Source organism: Achroia grisella, unplaced genomic scaffold (assembly GCF_030625045.1).
Source record: "Achroia grisella isolate CSIRO2021 unplaced genomic scaffold, CSIRO_AGI_Agris_v1 utg821, whole genome shotgun sequence".
Classification (NCBI taxonomy): Eukaryota; Metazoa; Arthropoda; class Insecta; order Lepidoptera; family Pyralidae; genus Achroia; species Achroia grisella.
The window spans coordinates 405,548-424,364 of NW_026713035.1; positions in this window are offsets into that span (position 1 = coordinate 405,548).

Consider the following 18,817-nt stretch of genomic DNA (forward strand, 5'->3'; position numbering starts at 1 on the left):
TGTATGATGGGAACTTAATATTTTATTATTACATTTCGTAAACTTAAGACAGATAGACGATAAATGAAATGTAAGTAACTGTTGATATTAATAATGGAGCTTGTTTTCGTTTCGTGTAGAGTAGAGTTTATCGAGTTTACGTAATAAATATATATATAATTGGTGACGATTCCATTCTTTTTCAACTACGATACTTTTACCTGTAAATAGCTTATAATATTTGGTATAACAGTATAACGATCATATATTCCATTGAAAGCAGTCACGAACTCTTGACAATAATTACAAAAAATGCCCGTAAAATTATGAAACAGTGAAGCGGGGTGCATGAATTATCCATTATACAGCGACGAAGGAAGGTACCTTTGGAGCAATAATTCCTACTACGTTCCGGGTTCAGTATGATATTTATAGCATTAGATAAGGCCTACAGATGGCGCGACGGAGTTTTCCTTCCCCTAATACTTGTTGAGTTACGGTTTCCAATTTCCAGTTCTACACTTCAGGTGTAGGGTGCCCCTACTGCACTATTCGGGATTTATTGACTTAACTTGATATTTTCAATACCGATTTCATGTCACCATGATATTACAATGGCCATTTGTCGCTCTATAAGTCTTGCTTGCTTCTTTTTATTTCAATGATCGAAACCTTTACTTACCAATGGTCTTATGGAATAGATTATTTTATAAATAGTAGATATAGTAATAACAGGTATTTAAATGAATTTAAATTTAAGTACTTTGAATAGGCACGTTATTTTAATCTATCAATTCATTAGCAATACAGTTGCGGCTAAGAAGATTGAGCAAATATCAACTTTATAATTTAAAGTATAAAGTGTAAAATACAAAGTAACAAATAGCACGAATTCATAAGAGTGAAAATATTAAACGTATAGTCCGTTGAGCATATATAGCAATAGATTGTAGCTAGAGGGCTGCCCCTGCGTACAATTTTAAAGATGACCTACCTGATGGCTTTTTTGGTAAGAAGAGGTAACCATTGTCTATACATATTAAAAACATCATGGAAATTAAAGAAAATCCCGTGATACATAGTATACCTGTAGTCTAATATGTTATGGGTCATTAGTAAATATTACTCTTCAAACTAACGTATCACACACATATTCAACCCGACATCGTTGAATTTATTTTCTATGCCAATTATCTATTGTTGTGTGGACACCTATAACTCTGAACAGATATATAATAAATTCGTTTCATAACAGCTGGTTTCCAAGGTAGACCGCATGGAGTACGACTTAAAATAGTACATTAATGGCAATGTTGTTCTCTTTACTTACATACCTTCGCATCCACGTTTGACAGAGAACTGTGCCTCCGATTGAGTGAGAACCGGATCGTCAGGTAATATTACCCCATTAGTAATGTACCATGCCAGGTCGATATCCACGAGACTACCACTGTAAACCATCGTGATAAGTTTTTGATGAATTCACCATGATGGGTTTACTCACCTGACATCATCATTGTTGTCGTATACTGATAGCACAGCTTATACTGATAGCACACGATTCCATTTTCACACAGATGACAGCATAGCTTGACGGCGTATCTACTTATGGATCATATTGGGATGAGGATGAAGTCTGAACATCGTGGCAAAAGCATAAAAAGGAGTAATTAATAGGTACATATAATTGAACAATATCCTACACTCTGTAAAAATATCCAGATATTTTACAGTTTTTTACATAACATAATTAACATTCAAATAACTGCACTGATTTGAATAAGTATAATTATATAGATAGGGCATGTAAATAATACATACATAAAGTACATTTTTATCACTATCGATTATAAAATTACCATTTTAATGTAGTTGGCATGGCAAGATTATCGGGTACTACGGACATCACACTATCGTGTAACGGGTGCAGTATCACTCATGCATTGCTGAGGACTACGTTGTCATGCCTCTGTAATTCAACTGAAATTTATCATACAAAGCAAGCTGCTTGACGGCTGAATTAGGTGAGACTGGGATAAGCGGCACAGTATGCAAGCGAGTTTTTAAAAGTCTACCTCGATACATACATTTGTTCCTTTTTAACGAAAAAATTGTATAACTATGTAATATTATGTTATAGTATCTGTGGTATAACTAAACAAAATATTACACTATCAAATTAAGAACATCACTAAAGACTGATAAATTAGCTTCTATATGTAAATAATACTACCGTAATGATCAGCTAATACCACTATTGTTTTAAGCAATAAATAATTCAAGTTTAATTCGGAAGCAATTATCAGAACCCCGAAACATTAGTCACGGCTGAACGAAATCAACACAGAATTATGACATCGGTATACATAACGTGACGTGGGGTCACGCGATAGAAGCCGCCTGTTTTTGGTGATTTATGATAGTGTGAACTGTGACTAATACAAAATTTGTTTAGAAAAATACTAGTTTCAAGTAACTTCAAAAGAAAGGAAATGAAGAGGTACACAAATCAAATGGATTTTTATGAGAATTTGATCTTTGATTATTCCTTTCCATTCGATTGAGTTTACTTCCAAACAGGTCACATGGCAAAGACAGATGTATTATTGTATTCACAGTTTTAAATTACTACATTGAGCTTTAAATATAAAAAAATATCTCATGTGTTAGATACACAAAATATATTTACTATTAATAGATTTGTGGTGCCGTATGAACTGCATTGTAATTTAGTTACATCAACATGAAAAATTAATTTATATTGCAGCAGTGGCCCGGATATTGCTATGTTAATTAATGTTCGTTAATTATGATACAGTAATGTATCGCTGAGACGAAATGGATTAAGGTCGCCTATCAATATCAACAAGAAGAACTAAAATGAAATCAAAACTTTATAGCTCCCATCACAGAAAAAACAGTTATCAGAATATATTATGTATAAACATATAATAATGAGCAATGAGGTAACAATGGGCGGCCTTGCGGCCGGCGGAGGTAACATTAGTTAAAAACTGATAATTCATCCTCCTGAGGTAAGATGAGTAGTCAGGAATGACAAAGCCATTTAGGGTTCTACGAGCGTTACATGATGACGTATTGTTCGTGGCACTCTTATATTTAGGCAATAGTTACTTACCGTCAGGTAAGTAACTATTGCCTGAGGTATTGATTACCTCTCAAGGTGCTGAAGTAATTAATTAAATAAATATATAATTTTTGGTTTGAATGAATTGGTTTGAATTTTCTCATGTAACTCTTGAAAATAATCCTACGTACTTTTACCATGACCAAAGTATTTTTTGTACAATAAGACATTCAATTAAGCCTTTAAATCAGCTGAAAAGCTGTAATCTACAAAATCGGAATAGCCAAACAAATTCTCGACGCTTTAGAACGACGTGTAACAAAACTGTGGAATTAGCCGGGAGGGGCTGACTATCTGCGTCCATATTTTCAAGTAAATTACAAATAGGTATGGCGCCGCCGCGCGCCGCCGCCGCGCCGGTACGCCATGCCATCGCCTGCCGTGCGCGTTATCGTGGCAGGGGATCGCGAAAACGGTCTAATACTTTACATACTAGTACTACTTGTAAAATTCAACAGAGTAAACATTTACAGTATACCGGGACAAATATAGTACGTACTTAAGTATAATGTACATATATTATAATTTTCACCTAGTCACTACTTTACATCAACCATGTTCAACTACATAAGTACATACATGTACACCAGAGTGAGATAAATATTAATCTTATGGATGATAATGGAATGGTGCACATGACCGTGTTTATAGTATAGGCTGGCGGGGCACCAGAGGAGGATGATAAGATGAGCATGAGTGTTACTCATGAGGTAAATATCTATCTCCTTCCCCCCAGATAAATATTAGTGCTTACTAATGTGTTGTTCGATTGTGAGACATTAAATGTAATTACAAATATGATTAAATTAATCATAAATTACTGGTTAAGAGGCATGATATCATAGTCTTCTGGCAATCTCGTGGGTTATGAGTGGTAAAGTAAAATAGACTTGAGATACAAGTTTGGTAGTATTCTGTCTGTGTCTATGTTTTCCTCTGTATGTCCTTGATCACTATGTTCTTATAATATAAATCCTTTGTAAACATTATTAGCTTGACTTGTTTACAAATTCACCTTCTCCTTATTCATATAAATCATCAATAAAGGTGTTTTAGTCATGTCTACAGGCGATTGTTAAGTAACACTTTCAATCAGATAGGCTATTTATGTGTCATACGTGTCATATAAAAATATAGCAATCAACTTGTCCTATATTATATTTATATGTCCTTGGCACTTAAAAGAAAATACTGCTGTCGAATATATTACTGCCTGTTCTCATGATTATTTTAATAGCCTTCTTGTCAGCTCTATATCTTTAACATTACCTTGCCTTTATCCTATTATTTGGATTTAGTGCAGTATGTCATTTTCTTCCATTATTACCTATCGGCCGTCATATCTGATCTTTCATAATCTCCTTTTAGTCATATCATTTTTCACACAGTCCATCCATACTCTCAATTTACTGCCGTCTACCTTTGTTAGCTTTTTGCTACATGGTATAATATATTACACTATCTAATGTATATGCATTAGATAGTGTCTTAGTTTCAGATATTACGTACTACTCAGTAATGTGTATCTACAGCTTTTATTACATTTTTTAAATAATCTGATAATCTGATAAAAGATGTTTAAAAAGAAGTCATAACGTACAAATTTACAAATATACGACATGTCGTATATACATATAATCATTATATAGAGGATACATTTAAGTAATAATAATATAATTAAATTGAGTATACTGTAACTGAAGTTTAACCTATGGCCTACAGAAGTCACATACTATGTACGTGTACACGTCGGAAACGAATTTTTTCGACTAGTCTCCCCATAGCGCTCAGACTTTCCAAGCTGGCGGGTTTCCCCTCCTGACAATGATAACCTCGTTAGAGAGTTCTTCAACAGTTCCTGAAGACGTGATAGTTTGCGGCTGATGGCGTTAACGACTGTTGATTACTTTCATTTTCTTCGCGAATAAAATTTAACGTAGTTTTTCTTTATATTTTTACTTTTATATGTCTTACAAATATTAATTGCTTTATGTCCTTTGCTAATGGTGATAAATTTTTAAGTTGTTTATCATTTTCTTATTCGTTTAAATCGACTGGCAAAAGAAGAACATTGTTTTTATTTCAGTAATATGCACGTTATGCGATAATTTTGTAAAAAAATAACATCTTTAGATAATTGCTGATGGTGGCAGGTACCCGATCTTTTCTCAGTTTGATACAAATACAATATAATTATACCCAAACCTTAGAACATAAAATGGAATCGTTAATTAAAAGTTAATTATGGGTTACTCTCCAACATGCACTTTGTATATAGTTTATGTGACTAATTTCGAAAGTAGGAGTATATACTAATATAAGAAACTACTAGAACAAACCAATGAATCATATGCATTTGCAGCGTTTAACAGCATAATTAATATTATTTTACATAGAAATTGTAAAAATTACATGACATAGAATATTCATACGTAGTTCATCATCAAATCATTGTCACCTATATTTTGCAATTCCTTCTCCCACTAGCACACTAAAACTCAACAAATATAAGCAATTGTTTTCACAACTGAAAAGCTATAGAATAATAATAACTGTAGCTACTTACAATATAATGCTCATAAATGTGTTATTTCATTATTATTATAAGTCAGCAAAACGGATAATATCAATGGATGTTGAGCATAAGAGCCCTCAAATGCGACCGCTGTCTCTCGATATAATGTTTGTTTGTTTTATAATGTTTGCCGAGTTGAACCAACTGCTGTTAGTATAAAGAACCGAATGTAGGTGCGCACAAAACCGGGTGGTCTTTATCATTTTTAATGTAAACAAATCCACAAAACACTATATTATAATACTAAAGTCAACGCATCTGAAAACAAAATTCAAATGGGATTTCTCACTGGGAAGTTAATTGCTTGATAAATGTTTTCGACTCCTTTATGTAGGTTTTTAATAGTTCATAAAACATTGTAAATCGTAAACGCGGCTATAAACAGGAAGTGTTGGTTTAAATCCAAGTAGTTACATTGACCTTTTTCCAAAATAACAAAAATAGTTTACATAAAGAAGAAAATAGAAGTTGAGAGAATGATTACTTTACGTAAATTTTATTATTTCGTTAATAAGGGAAGAGAAAGATATATTATTCAGAAATAATTTATTCGTGTCAGTGTAGGACATTTTAGGTGCTTATGAACATAAAACTTTTATATTAATATTTTTTCTCTACTAATTTGTATTAATATAGTTTAAGATAAATGAAAAGGATTCAGCAAAACTAGGATGATAAAGGTAAACCTACTAAGTTGTAACTAACAAACCTAGTAGATTACATATTAATATTGTATTATCCTGTACGGTATTTAAATACAAATATTAAAGGTATTTATGAAAATGTCATCAATACCAATAGTAGATGTTCCCTACCGATTTTAATGTATTATATTTCCAATACAAATACCATTGTAAACATTATATATATTTTATATTAAAAACCAACATGCGATATTCAGACTATTGGACTTTAAAGTGGTAAAAGCGGTTGATGGCCAACTATCAAATGATTGCACACACAGTCCAAACCAAATAAACTGAATATTTAACGAGTTTCATATAAACATTTGAGAATGACCCAACATTTGGTTATTTTACAAATACTCAACGTGTAATGGTCCATAGAGTCCGGTTTACTGTTTTACGGTACGTCACAATGACATAGAGACGATTGTTCAGCAAGCAATACTAGTGTTTGTATAGCGGTACCATGCCGTGACAGTATGGTAATACTCATCTAAAGTATGCTTAAAATATGCTTATAAACATTTTATCTTATTGTAAATGCTTACTAAATATATTGAAGATGCTTTTCCATCTGTAGCTGTTCAATATTTCACTCAACTATGACAAGCGGTGTAATGTGCAAACGCTTCATATCTGCCATTAGGCGATGAAAATTATCTCTGCTATTTAAAGAGAGGTATAATTTTAAAAGCCTATTTCATAGAGTGAAATACAAAGGGGCAGGTTGTTCCACGGGGGGCTGTCGGGACCTCTGAGTACGTGGCGCCCTGCTGCGAAAACCTGCGAGTCAATAACTCTTTAACCAAGTGAAGCAATGCCGTTAAATATAACCCGATGATGTATTGATGTATTAACTCATTAAAATTCAAACCAGTTTAAAAGTTAAAGGTTAAACACTTCATAAAAAAGGGACTTACCATCAATGCCCGCTGAGATGCTGAGAGTAAATTTAAATAGGGAATTTATAATGAAGAAGGACGTTTTCTATTTTAAAATCAAATTTATGAGACCAAGGACATATTTTATAACAAACGTTGAAAGTAAATTGATGTAATGAAAATAATTTAAGGTAAAGAAAACGTACCAACTCCATTGCACCTGCTCAGAGGACAATATATTAACTTAATTCCATTAAAGTTCGCAGTTATGTTTCTCTCGAGGAAGATAATGACTACATATAAATTAATTAACCATATAAATTACTTAATAATGTTAATGCAGTACAGTACTGTAATTTGTCATTAGTTATGAATAATGAAGTCAAAACAAATCTTTGTAGAGACTACTATGAGTAGCCGATTACGACTTACACAGACGCCAACAAATTGCTGAGTAGTATTACTCATAAAGAGAGCGATTGCCTTTTTGTATTACTGCAGAGTCCAAGTAATAAAAAGAACAATGAGCAACTAGTAAAAAATATTCTAGTAATACATACAATATATTGTATTTATATAGCCATCAAATTCGTTAGAGTGCAGTCGATTTTACAAAGTACAACAAAGTTTTCCTCTTAATAAATTCAAACAAAATTAGAGTATTGTCAACATAATCAAACTATTAAATAGGACGTAGATTATGTTCATTATATTATTTTACATCTTGATTATTTTTATGGTTTCCTTATTGGTCGTACCTTCCAGTTCGATAAATAAATCCGTTGCCCTGATTGCCTTGAAAATTGCTTTCAGTAATATAACAGACTTATTGTATTTAATACAAAGGATATTGTCAATTTCTTATATATATTTTTTTAATAGTAGTCAACAATAATTATATTTAACTATAGACTAGTATTTAGTTATTCAAAAAATGATATGAAAGAAAATATTCGTACTTATATTACCAACATAAAAAGGGTTTATACCATTTTATATACTAGAGATGTGACACAAACAAGACTGTTAACGCCTCAACTATGTCGCCTGGGGCGTTAAGCAGTCTTTACGTCTTCCTAGGCCAGTTATAAACAACAAGTAAACAGGCCCTGTATATAACACCTTCAACAAAATGGGACCAGGAAAATTATGGTTGCTGATGTTTATTATGCAGGAAAATCCGAATATTACAGTTCTATATTATCTACAACTTATTATATTTTCTTTTCTCTTTGATTATTTCAGGATGTTAGAATTGAATACTCATATATATTTACTTATCTGTACCCAATGTATTGGGTGACGTATATTAATTTAATTATAAACTTTGTCTATTTCTACACGCAGTTCTTGTTGAACATTAATCGTGTAAATTAATCTTTTTACATGAGCATTGATTTAAGAAAATTTAAACTACCTACTCCTTTAATCAGTGTACGATGAAGTTGACCCTAAATTCTTTTAGAATATACAACCTCTTAAATATTTATTAGTAACATTGAGGTAACAAGGAATATTGCAGAAGAATAAAATTTCATTTTATTCGATATCATCATCATCATCATCATCGCAGCCCGGAAGACGTCCACTGCTGGACATAGGCCTCCCCCAAAGATCTCCACGACGATCGGTCCTGCGCTGCTCGCATCCAATGCCTTCCAGCGATCTTGACCAGATCGTCTGTCCACCTTGCTGGAGGCCTTCCCACGCTGCGTCTTCCGGTTCGTGGTCGCCACTCGAGGACTTTACTGCCCCAACGGCCATCTGTCCTACGAGCTATGTGCCCTGCCCATTGCCACTTCAGAGTCGCAATTCTTCGGGCTATGTCGGTCACTTTGGTTCTTCTGCGGATCTCATTTCTGATTCGATCACGCAGAGTAACTCCGAGCATAGCCCTCTCCATTGCCCTCTGTGTGACTCTGAGCTTGTTGATGGGGCCCATAGTTAGCGACCACGTCTCTGTTCCGTAAGTCATCACTGGCAACACACATTGGTCGTAAACCTTCGTCTTGAGACACTGCGAAAATTTGGACGAAAAGATATATCGGAGCTTCCCGAACGCTGCCCATCCGAGTTGGATTCGACGATTGACCTCTTTCTCGAAATTGGATCTACCTAACTGGATAGTTTGCCCTAAGTATACGTAGTGATCGACAATTTCGAGTGTAGAATCTCCGATTTTTACGGGAGCAGGTACGACATGGACGTTTGACATAATTTTCGTCTTGTCCATGTTCATTTTAAGACCCACTCCTTGTGAGACTCTACTGAGGTCTTCGAGCATTTTGCTAAGGTCTTCCAGGGTCTCAGCCATGACCACGATATCGTCGGCAAATCGAAGGTGATTGATGTACTCGCCGTTAATGTTGATGCCAAGCCCGCTCCAGTCCAGAAGCTTGAAAACATCTTCCAACGCAGCAGTAAACAGCTTCGGCGATATGACATCGCCTTGTCTGACACCTCGCTGCAGTTGGATAGGCTTCGAATTCTGGTCGTGGAGGCGAACTGACATAGTGGCGTTTTCATACAAACATTTCAACGCTTCGATATATCGATAGTCAATTTGGCACCGCTGGAGAGACTGTAGCACAGCCCACGTCTCGATCGAATCAAAGGCTTTTTCATAGTCCACAAACGCCAAGCAAAGTGGCAGGTTGTATTCTTCGGTCTTCTGAATTACCTGCCGCAGCGTATGAATGTGGTCTATGGTACTGAAGCCTTTTCGGAACCCGGCTTGTTCGGGAGGCTGGAAGTCGTCAAACCTGCGCGCGAGACGATTCGTGATGACTCTCGAAAACAACTTATAAACATGGCTCAGCAGTGTTACGGGTCTGAAATTCTTCAGAAGCGATTTGTCTCCCTTCTTGAAGAACAGAACCACCACACCCCTTTGCCATGCTTGAGGCGTTCTGCCCTCGAGGATGACGGAGTTGAATAGCTTCTGGAGGATACGTAAAACAGGTCTACCTCCAGCCCTCAGAAGCTCAGCAGTAACTCCATCATCGCCCGGCGCCTTGTTGTTTTTAAGTTGTTTAAGAGCCATACCAATCTCGTACAGGCTGACGTCCGGGATATCTTCGGTATAGTGTCGGGTTAATTTGGCTCTTTTCTCTTTCGCCGTGTTGTTAACAGGTGCCCGTGTTGTCGTGTATAACTGTCCATAGAACTTCTCAATTTCCCTCAAAAGTTCGGGTTTAGACGATACGATCCTGCCGTCATCCGTCTTAAGTCGCGTCAGCTGGCTCTGTCCGGCAGCCAGATCCCTGTTAAAGACTTTTGAGCCCTTGTTTCTCTCAATAGCCTCCTTTACACAATATGTGTTAAAGTGGCGTAAGTCACGAGTCAAGGACTTAGAGATCTGTCTGCTAAGTTGCCGATACTGGGAAGCGTCAGTCGGAGACTGCAGGACCATACTTCGCCTTTCATCCATCAGTTTGAGGGTAGAGATAGATATTTTTCCGGTTCTTTCTGCGCGGCGGGTTTTGAAGTGCTTAGACCCAGCCGCACGGACAGTTTCTACGAACCTGTTGTTGTAATCGTCCACGTCAACGCAGTCACCAAGGCATTCGAAACGGTTTTGCAATTCTAGCTGAAAGCTTTCGGGGTTTTGGATCTGTATAGGTGTAGGGCGGAGCGTAGATTTCATCAGTCGGGATCGTTCGAGTTTCAGATTCAGATTCAATGTGCCTCTTACAATCCGGTGATCACTTCCAATTTTGACGGCATTGATCACAGAGACATCATTGAAAATCTGTCTTCTCGTTGACAAGATGAAATCTATCTCGTTTTTGGTGGCACCATCGGGACTAATCCACGTCCATTTCCGGTGTTCCGGCTTCCTGAAGAAGGAGTTCATCATAAAGAGGCTCTCCTTCTCCATGAAGTCGGCCAGCATTTGACCTCGGAAGTTCCGATCACCGATACCAAATTGCCCCACTCTCAGCTCATCACCGCTTCGTTTGCCCAATTTTGCGTTAAAGTCCCCCATGATAACGTTATAATGAGTTTTTGTGCTATGTATGGCTCTGGATATATCCTCATACATAGCCTCAACCTCATCGTCGGAGTGCGTCGAAGTTGGAGCGTACACTTGGATGACCTTCAACGAATACCGTTTGGTAATTCTGAGTATCAGGTACGCTACCCTAGTCGACACGCTCTCGACCTTGATAACATTATTCACAAGGGACTTGTGGACGAGGAACCCGACACCGCCTTGGGACAGTTGATCGCCCTCCCGGAAGTAAAGCAGATTGCCGGATTTCAGGATTATCGAGTCCTCCCCCTTTCTTCGGACTTCAGATAATCCCACGACATGCCAGTGCAATCTGCTCAACTCTTCCTCCAGTTCAGTTAACTTTTCGTCGGTCCGCAGTGTTTGAACGTTGTATGTTGCCAGGGCCAGTGGTCATCGTTTGTGGTAGCCTGGTCTTACCTGGAGATTCTTCGCACCCCCTGCCCCGCCGTTTCCATGACCGCTACCATGGTCAAGACTAGCGGGGCCGCCGGGGACTGGGGGCCGGGGCCTTGGGTGTAAATCCATTTGGGGGGATATGCCATAATCGCCACGCTTGGCATGCGGGTTGGCGATCGCGTCGTGTGATGGTAGTTACTCAGTAGAACGCTGCTGCCCGTCCACTGGTCGATGAATCCCTTAGTCGCCTTTTACGACACCCACGGGAAGAGAGGGGGTGGTGCTATTCTTACAGCGACACCACACGCCAACGCAACTACACTCTTCTATACACACTTTATTCGGTTATTAATCATGAAATTCAAGATGGAAACTTCCATAAAATGTTAATAAAGTCCGTAACCGTATCTTCTATTTTAATTCTCTTGGACTAATTTCAGAAATATTCTCCGAATTTTTCCGATGATAAACTTAAATCTATTTACTTATATGTCAAAGAGATTTTTTAAAATTATTTATGGTATAGTTTATTATTTCAATAGTTACTTACATTTTAATTGATACTTAATTTCAGTAATGAAAATTGTATCAAACGTAGTAACTACGCCTTCATAAAATATTAATAATTCATCAAAAAACTAAAAAGGCACTCCAGTGGAAGTTAATTAAAATGTCCCGGAAAGGACGCCATTACCGGGGATGAAAAAGCGATTTCCCGAAGTCGGTTTTAAAGGAATCGACGAGTCTCGAGTCCATTTTAGTGAAAAGGCCCCCTCCTACGGCTTATAGAGTTCTGAAAGGTTTTCTTTTATGGATTGCTTTAGCTGTTTTTATTGATGTGTCCCAGTCATGATTTGTCGTTTCGCTATTCCCTGTACTTTATTTTATTCTTACAATAAAATAAACCTATATCCCATAAGTGGTCAATAAATATGGTTTCCTACATCTCATAGTTTTAATAACATTAATATAATAACAATAAGTATTATCGGTTAATTTTTCAATTTACTGAGTGATTTAAAGAATGACTGACCCGTTCACATATAGTATCTTGGAATTGTTATCTGAATTCTATTATTACAAATACGAATGTATACCTACTACGTGTATGAAATGTACAGGATGGATCAAACCATTCACCTGTGAGTTAAAATAAGTAACTTGCAAATTATTTAACAATTTTTATGTACATACTTTATACATACTTGCATATAAAAGTTTATACATACTTACTATGTATGTATGTATAAACTTTTAATTTTTAAATCTTCATATACTATTGGAATAATCTGGTAACATTAAGAAATCCGAGATATTTTAATAGCATATTTTTAAAAACTTTTTCGTCTACTGCACACAAACACAGGAATAATTTTCAATATCTAGAAAAAATGGGAATACGAATAAAGTTGAGTTTAGAGGGTCCGACAACGAAAAGCGATTGGTTCGCAAAATTTTTCCTAATTAACGTCCATAACAAAATTTTCCTCATCAACGGGAAATAAAGAGCTGAACTTTCGAACATTAATGCAAAATAACGGTCGGATCGACCCCGGGTTTCTGGGATTAGGGTATACGATCCCGGATACGTTCGTGTACTAATGGGAGTTGTCGGCAGTTTAGTAAAGGTCTCCCGATTAACGTTACCATAGTAAATTAGTTGCCATAACTAGTAGCCGCTGTATTTAGGAGTTTTGTTTATGCCAGTTTTAGATATGAAATATTTGATTCAAATTAGAGACGAGAAATTCTGTGGTAATAATTTTGCTAATAAATATAACCAAATTGAAATTATATGTTCGAGGGTTCAATTCAATTTGGGGATAAAAGTAAGTCAAGGGCACTCTCCACCAAAACGCTGACTAAATTAAATAAGAATGGTTAGTGTTTTTATACGTTTGAATAAGACTATTAGTTATAAATAAATAAGTAAGTATTAGTAGTAGTAATATTTTATTTATTTTCTATTTTAACTCTAAAGTTAAGAATGCGGTGATGTTGTTACGATTGCCTTTGCATGTACATAGTTTAGGGAGTAACTGAAAACCAGTAGTTTATATTCCAGAGCAAAACAAAACATCGAGTTGGTACCTTTGTGTACCACTGTGGAGAAAGAGGAAATAAAGGTTATGTATGTAATTTTATATATGTTATGTTCATTTCCTAATTTTTTATATACTCTGCTTTTTAGTAGACACGTAAATTTCCGTGGATATAGAAATGTGTAAATTATTATTGATGTTAATGTTAATATTAAAATGTGAGAGATATTACTTTTTAATATAAACTTTAATGCACATTATTAATTTATAGATGGTCAATAATTTTTTAAACAAATTTTTAATCCGTTCGGTAAAGATTGTATAGAGATAGAACGAACTGCTGGCACCTACTAACATTGACATCGCAGTACTCCAACCAGCTATATTTATAATCATAGTTCAACCTGGTCTAAAGGATGAGGGAAGCAAAAACCTTATCTATACTAATATTATAAAGAATAAAGATATTTTGTTTTTTTGCATTTTATAGGTTCCGAAACTACCTAATTTGGCGGTAACCTCACCGGCAGATTTGAAAAAATCTTTATCGTTAGAATCGTTAGAATTCTATAGTACCTAATGAATATAGGTGTAAAATATTTCCAATAACATTAGGGATCCGTATGAACACTTCGAAAATATAACCTAAAGTGAGAAAAAAAATACCAAAAATAGTTTGATATCATGTACGCTATGGAAATTATTATCAATAGAGCAGAGTGATGTACTACAGTTTTATGCCAATACCGAAGAGTGTAGTTGCGTTTGCGAAAATGTATTTTTTTTTAATTTAGTTTTGTTAAACACTCATGCGACGCCGGGACGGGCCGCTGGTTTATTATAAAATCGTTCATTTAAGACATTTTAAGTACATTAATAAGAAGGAGGTTTTGTACAAAATAATTTGTGTGGGTAGTTAACGGCAGAAATATGTGAGACAGTTGAATGTTAAAATATGTATATATCCAACAGTGGATAAGTAGTAGGCTAATAACGATATCAATTAATACATAAATAGTAGATCTACTTGCAAATCAAAGCTTTTAGTACGTAAATTACACTGTTTGCAGTTAGCAGTTAGAAATCTTCCGACAAGAAAATATTAACAATTTGCGACCAGAGCTCATACTGAAAATAAACAAAGCACGCGTTCATTGCTGGAATATAAAACTCAGACGAGAGCATGAAACTAGACAAATTACTCAATATCTATAAAACCTGTGTTCGTAGATATTACACACAACCATATTTGATAATTAAACAAAAGTAGACGAAGTTCCGTAATGATTCCTGTACCAATCGACGTGTTATTGTTATACGCGCCAGTAAATTATTGCAATTACATTAAACTATGATTTAAATATTAAACGGAGAATAAAGTACTCATTCATACATCACTCAAGCACATAATAAATGATACGAGGTCAACCAACAGTGTCACTTTATCTCACAGAAAGCCCTTATTGTCTTATCCGGCACATGCGTCATCCTGACAGACGCTTAAATCAATTATGTCACATCTCCCGGCCGTATATAACCTTATCAATTGCATATTACTAATTGCAAAATCATTATTTTATTATTATAGCTTGATATATAAGCTCTTTGTTGACTTTGTCTTGATGACAGTGATCGACACTGATTACTCTAGACTTATGCAGAGACTATGCGTTTTTTTAGTGTAACTTTGGTTAAGACATCTCTACTTTTATACATAAGCAAGCTGCGTACTAATAGTATATAATCATTACATTTCATTTAATTACTTAACGAAGAAGGTATTCATATGCTTTATGTTGTTGGTAGACAAATAATAGAAAAGATGACTTAGAAATTACTCACTGATATTTGTACTTACTATTTTAAAATTGTGTGTACATTTCCATATCTAATAGAGACTAAACGTAACGAACCTATTTTCGTATATAAACTAACAGAAATGGCTGTGTTAAATGTATTACAAATTTAAAAATTAGCAGTAATTTACTCATGTAGCATATAAACATATTATTATTAATGTACGTAACATATAAACCACAACATTTAAACTATATAGTAAAATACATACAATTGAGATTAAACATGTGTAAAAAAAGCATAAATGTAAAAAATATAATGTTATATACCTATATAATAATTATATGTTTTATTGTGACAAATTACGATCAAAGATTGAATGTCAGAGAAATAACTACCAAAATTCCGGTTATTGGGCTATTTACAGTTGCTATATAAATCAAGATTATAAAAAGAAAAAATTCTAACTCCGAGTGCAATTTATTAAAAAAAGCCCTAGCGCTTCACCGAGTTTTCTTGCAATGAAAAATCGACCCATTATTTGAGGAGGGAAGGCAGTTTCCCGCCGCTCGTATTTCAAAACAACACATTATTGTTTTCTTCCCGTTTTGTTCCGCGGTTAAACCGGTTATAAATTTAGGAGGAATGGCTTTATACCGCTTTTCATTTCCGACGCTACATGCATCCCTGTGGTCTGTAAATCGATAATTCTATTTACAATGTATGTAGTAGAAGCAACTATAATTAGTGTTGTGGTAGCAAACTCGACTGAGGACAAAACAGGAGGTAAATAAGACAAATCCTAGTTGTTTAGACGTCGAGAACGTGACAGCATGCAATGCCGAATTAGTAACGGAGTTGTTTTGAATAATTGTTCAGAACCTTCTTTGTCCAGAAATTTATCTAATATTTTATTACATAAATGTATTATTTATCTTGTATTGGTATTTATCATACTGTCTATCTTCTTAAATAATATTATCATGGTAAATATTCCGTTTATATTATGTTTACAAAAACTTGAAAAATTTCAATTATGCGTATAAATAATTACTAAGTATTTCATTTTTATTTGCTTATATCTTCGCGGGCAAATTCAACAAAGTTATACTATACCCACAGACAGGCATAGATAAGACAAAGTACTCGAGGGAAATTAACCATTAGCGGTCACATAAAATTTCTCTCCTATCCTTTATATAAAGTTGAATATACTTTAGAATATATACCGGAAAGTATTTATTTATTATTTTGCTCACATAATTGTATATATGGCGGATTTAATACTTGCATATATACCATATATGCAATTATACTAATATACCCATATAAAATATATAATTACTTAAATAAGCAAAATGCGTGTATATAAAACTCACATACTAATAAAAATATAAAATGAAACTATAATAAGTATTGATATAGTCGCATAGATATAGTCTGGCTGAATACTATTAGAGAAATTTCAAACAATGTTTACGTAAGGATCTTTTTAAGGTGAATTTGGTTTGACATCTTTTGAGTATATTATAAAATTCTATACTTTAAGACTTCATTACTATTTGATACAATGAATTACTATTATCTAAAATATATAAAAAAATTCTTTTAATTTATACCGAATTCAAATTAGGAATATATATATATATATATTTAAAAATGAATGTCCCTATAGCATATATGTATCTCTGATTAAAATGGCCATTAAATAGAAATATTCAACGTTACATTCGAGTAATAAACTTTATTTGATTATCACCAAAGTACTAATTTTTATAATTCCAAATAGTGCTACAAAATTACTTCACACCTATTACGGAATGAATTAAATTTTGATACAGCTGTAAATTAAAGCCTACGTCGACATTTCAATGTGTCCAATCAGCTTACTAGCAGTAAAAGAAATAAAATTAAAAGCAGTCGCGGTACAAATGAGCCGAGTAAAATTATTTTTACGACACTGTCTCTCAATTAGGGCCAGCACAGACAGTAAAGTGTCAGTGTTATTTAAATTTACTGCTCCAATTAGACTCGCCATCATCAGAGTGATGAAACCATACCGTGTCGTGTGGAGTTCCCTTATTAAGAGTTCTATAATTAAAATTAACAGCTACCCGAATAGTGCATAGCGTGTATTTGTGTTATACTTCTACAAAACAATATAAATAATTTAATCTTAAGGGTTTTTTGTATAACTGTAATGGCAAACAAGCTGACGGCCCACCTGATGGAAAATTGTAACCATCGCTTATATATAGGAACAACATATTGCACATCAGGTTATCAAGTGATACCACTGATGCGTGATACTGATAATGATTCTGTGATTTCACCTCACTTTTCAATCGAAACACAGCTCTCAAGACTAGCTGCTTTGTAAATGAAATAGGTGAGATTTTTTACGAAGTGTACCGCGGTAAATATATTTCAGCAATGCGTTTAATAAATTAAGTATCAATTTTGTAGAATTTTACTTTGAATTTAATTTTTTTTTATTACTAACAATTTAACTTTTAAATCTATTTAAAGCTACATTTTACTTGATAGATAACATCAAAGTTACTATATTAAAAGCGCCTTTAATTATTACTAAATTAAACTATAAGTTACGTATCATTAAGTAACTTACAAGTAGAATAAGTAACAGTAGCCACATACTCCATTAGTCACGGTTACTTTATGTTATTGTACTTTGTCTGCTGACAAATGAAGTAGAGAAAGCTTATTAGTACAACAGATATACATATGTAGAGTAATTAATAATGTTAATAGACCACCTGGAGTATATCTATTGTTATAGCAACCATGCAGTAATTAACAATACTATGGTTGAATTAAATAATGTACAGACAATATTGAAAAAATATTATTTATCAGTTTAATGATACGTCACTTAGAGGATTTCCGTAACTTGCATTTTTTATAAGTCTTATTTGTTATAAAGACTTCTGGCAACCCTGTATTTATAGAGATATGATCACAAATAGCCGCCTGTAGTCGTTATATATATACAATTTTAATGCAAATTTATTACAATTCGTCTAATTCAATAAAAAAGGGGATATACTGACACACTTTCACATTAATAATATTAGTATGCATTTTACGAAAATAAATTTTATTATTTTTTGTAACAATTGTCATTGTAATATAAAAGTGTTATCAATCTTAATAAATGTAATAAAAGAAGATATATAATAACTCTACATCGTAACAACCATGGTGGCAACATAAAAGCTTTGTCTGTAGAACACATATCTCATAAAGTTAGTTGGCGGGCAAAACATCCCGCTGG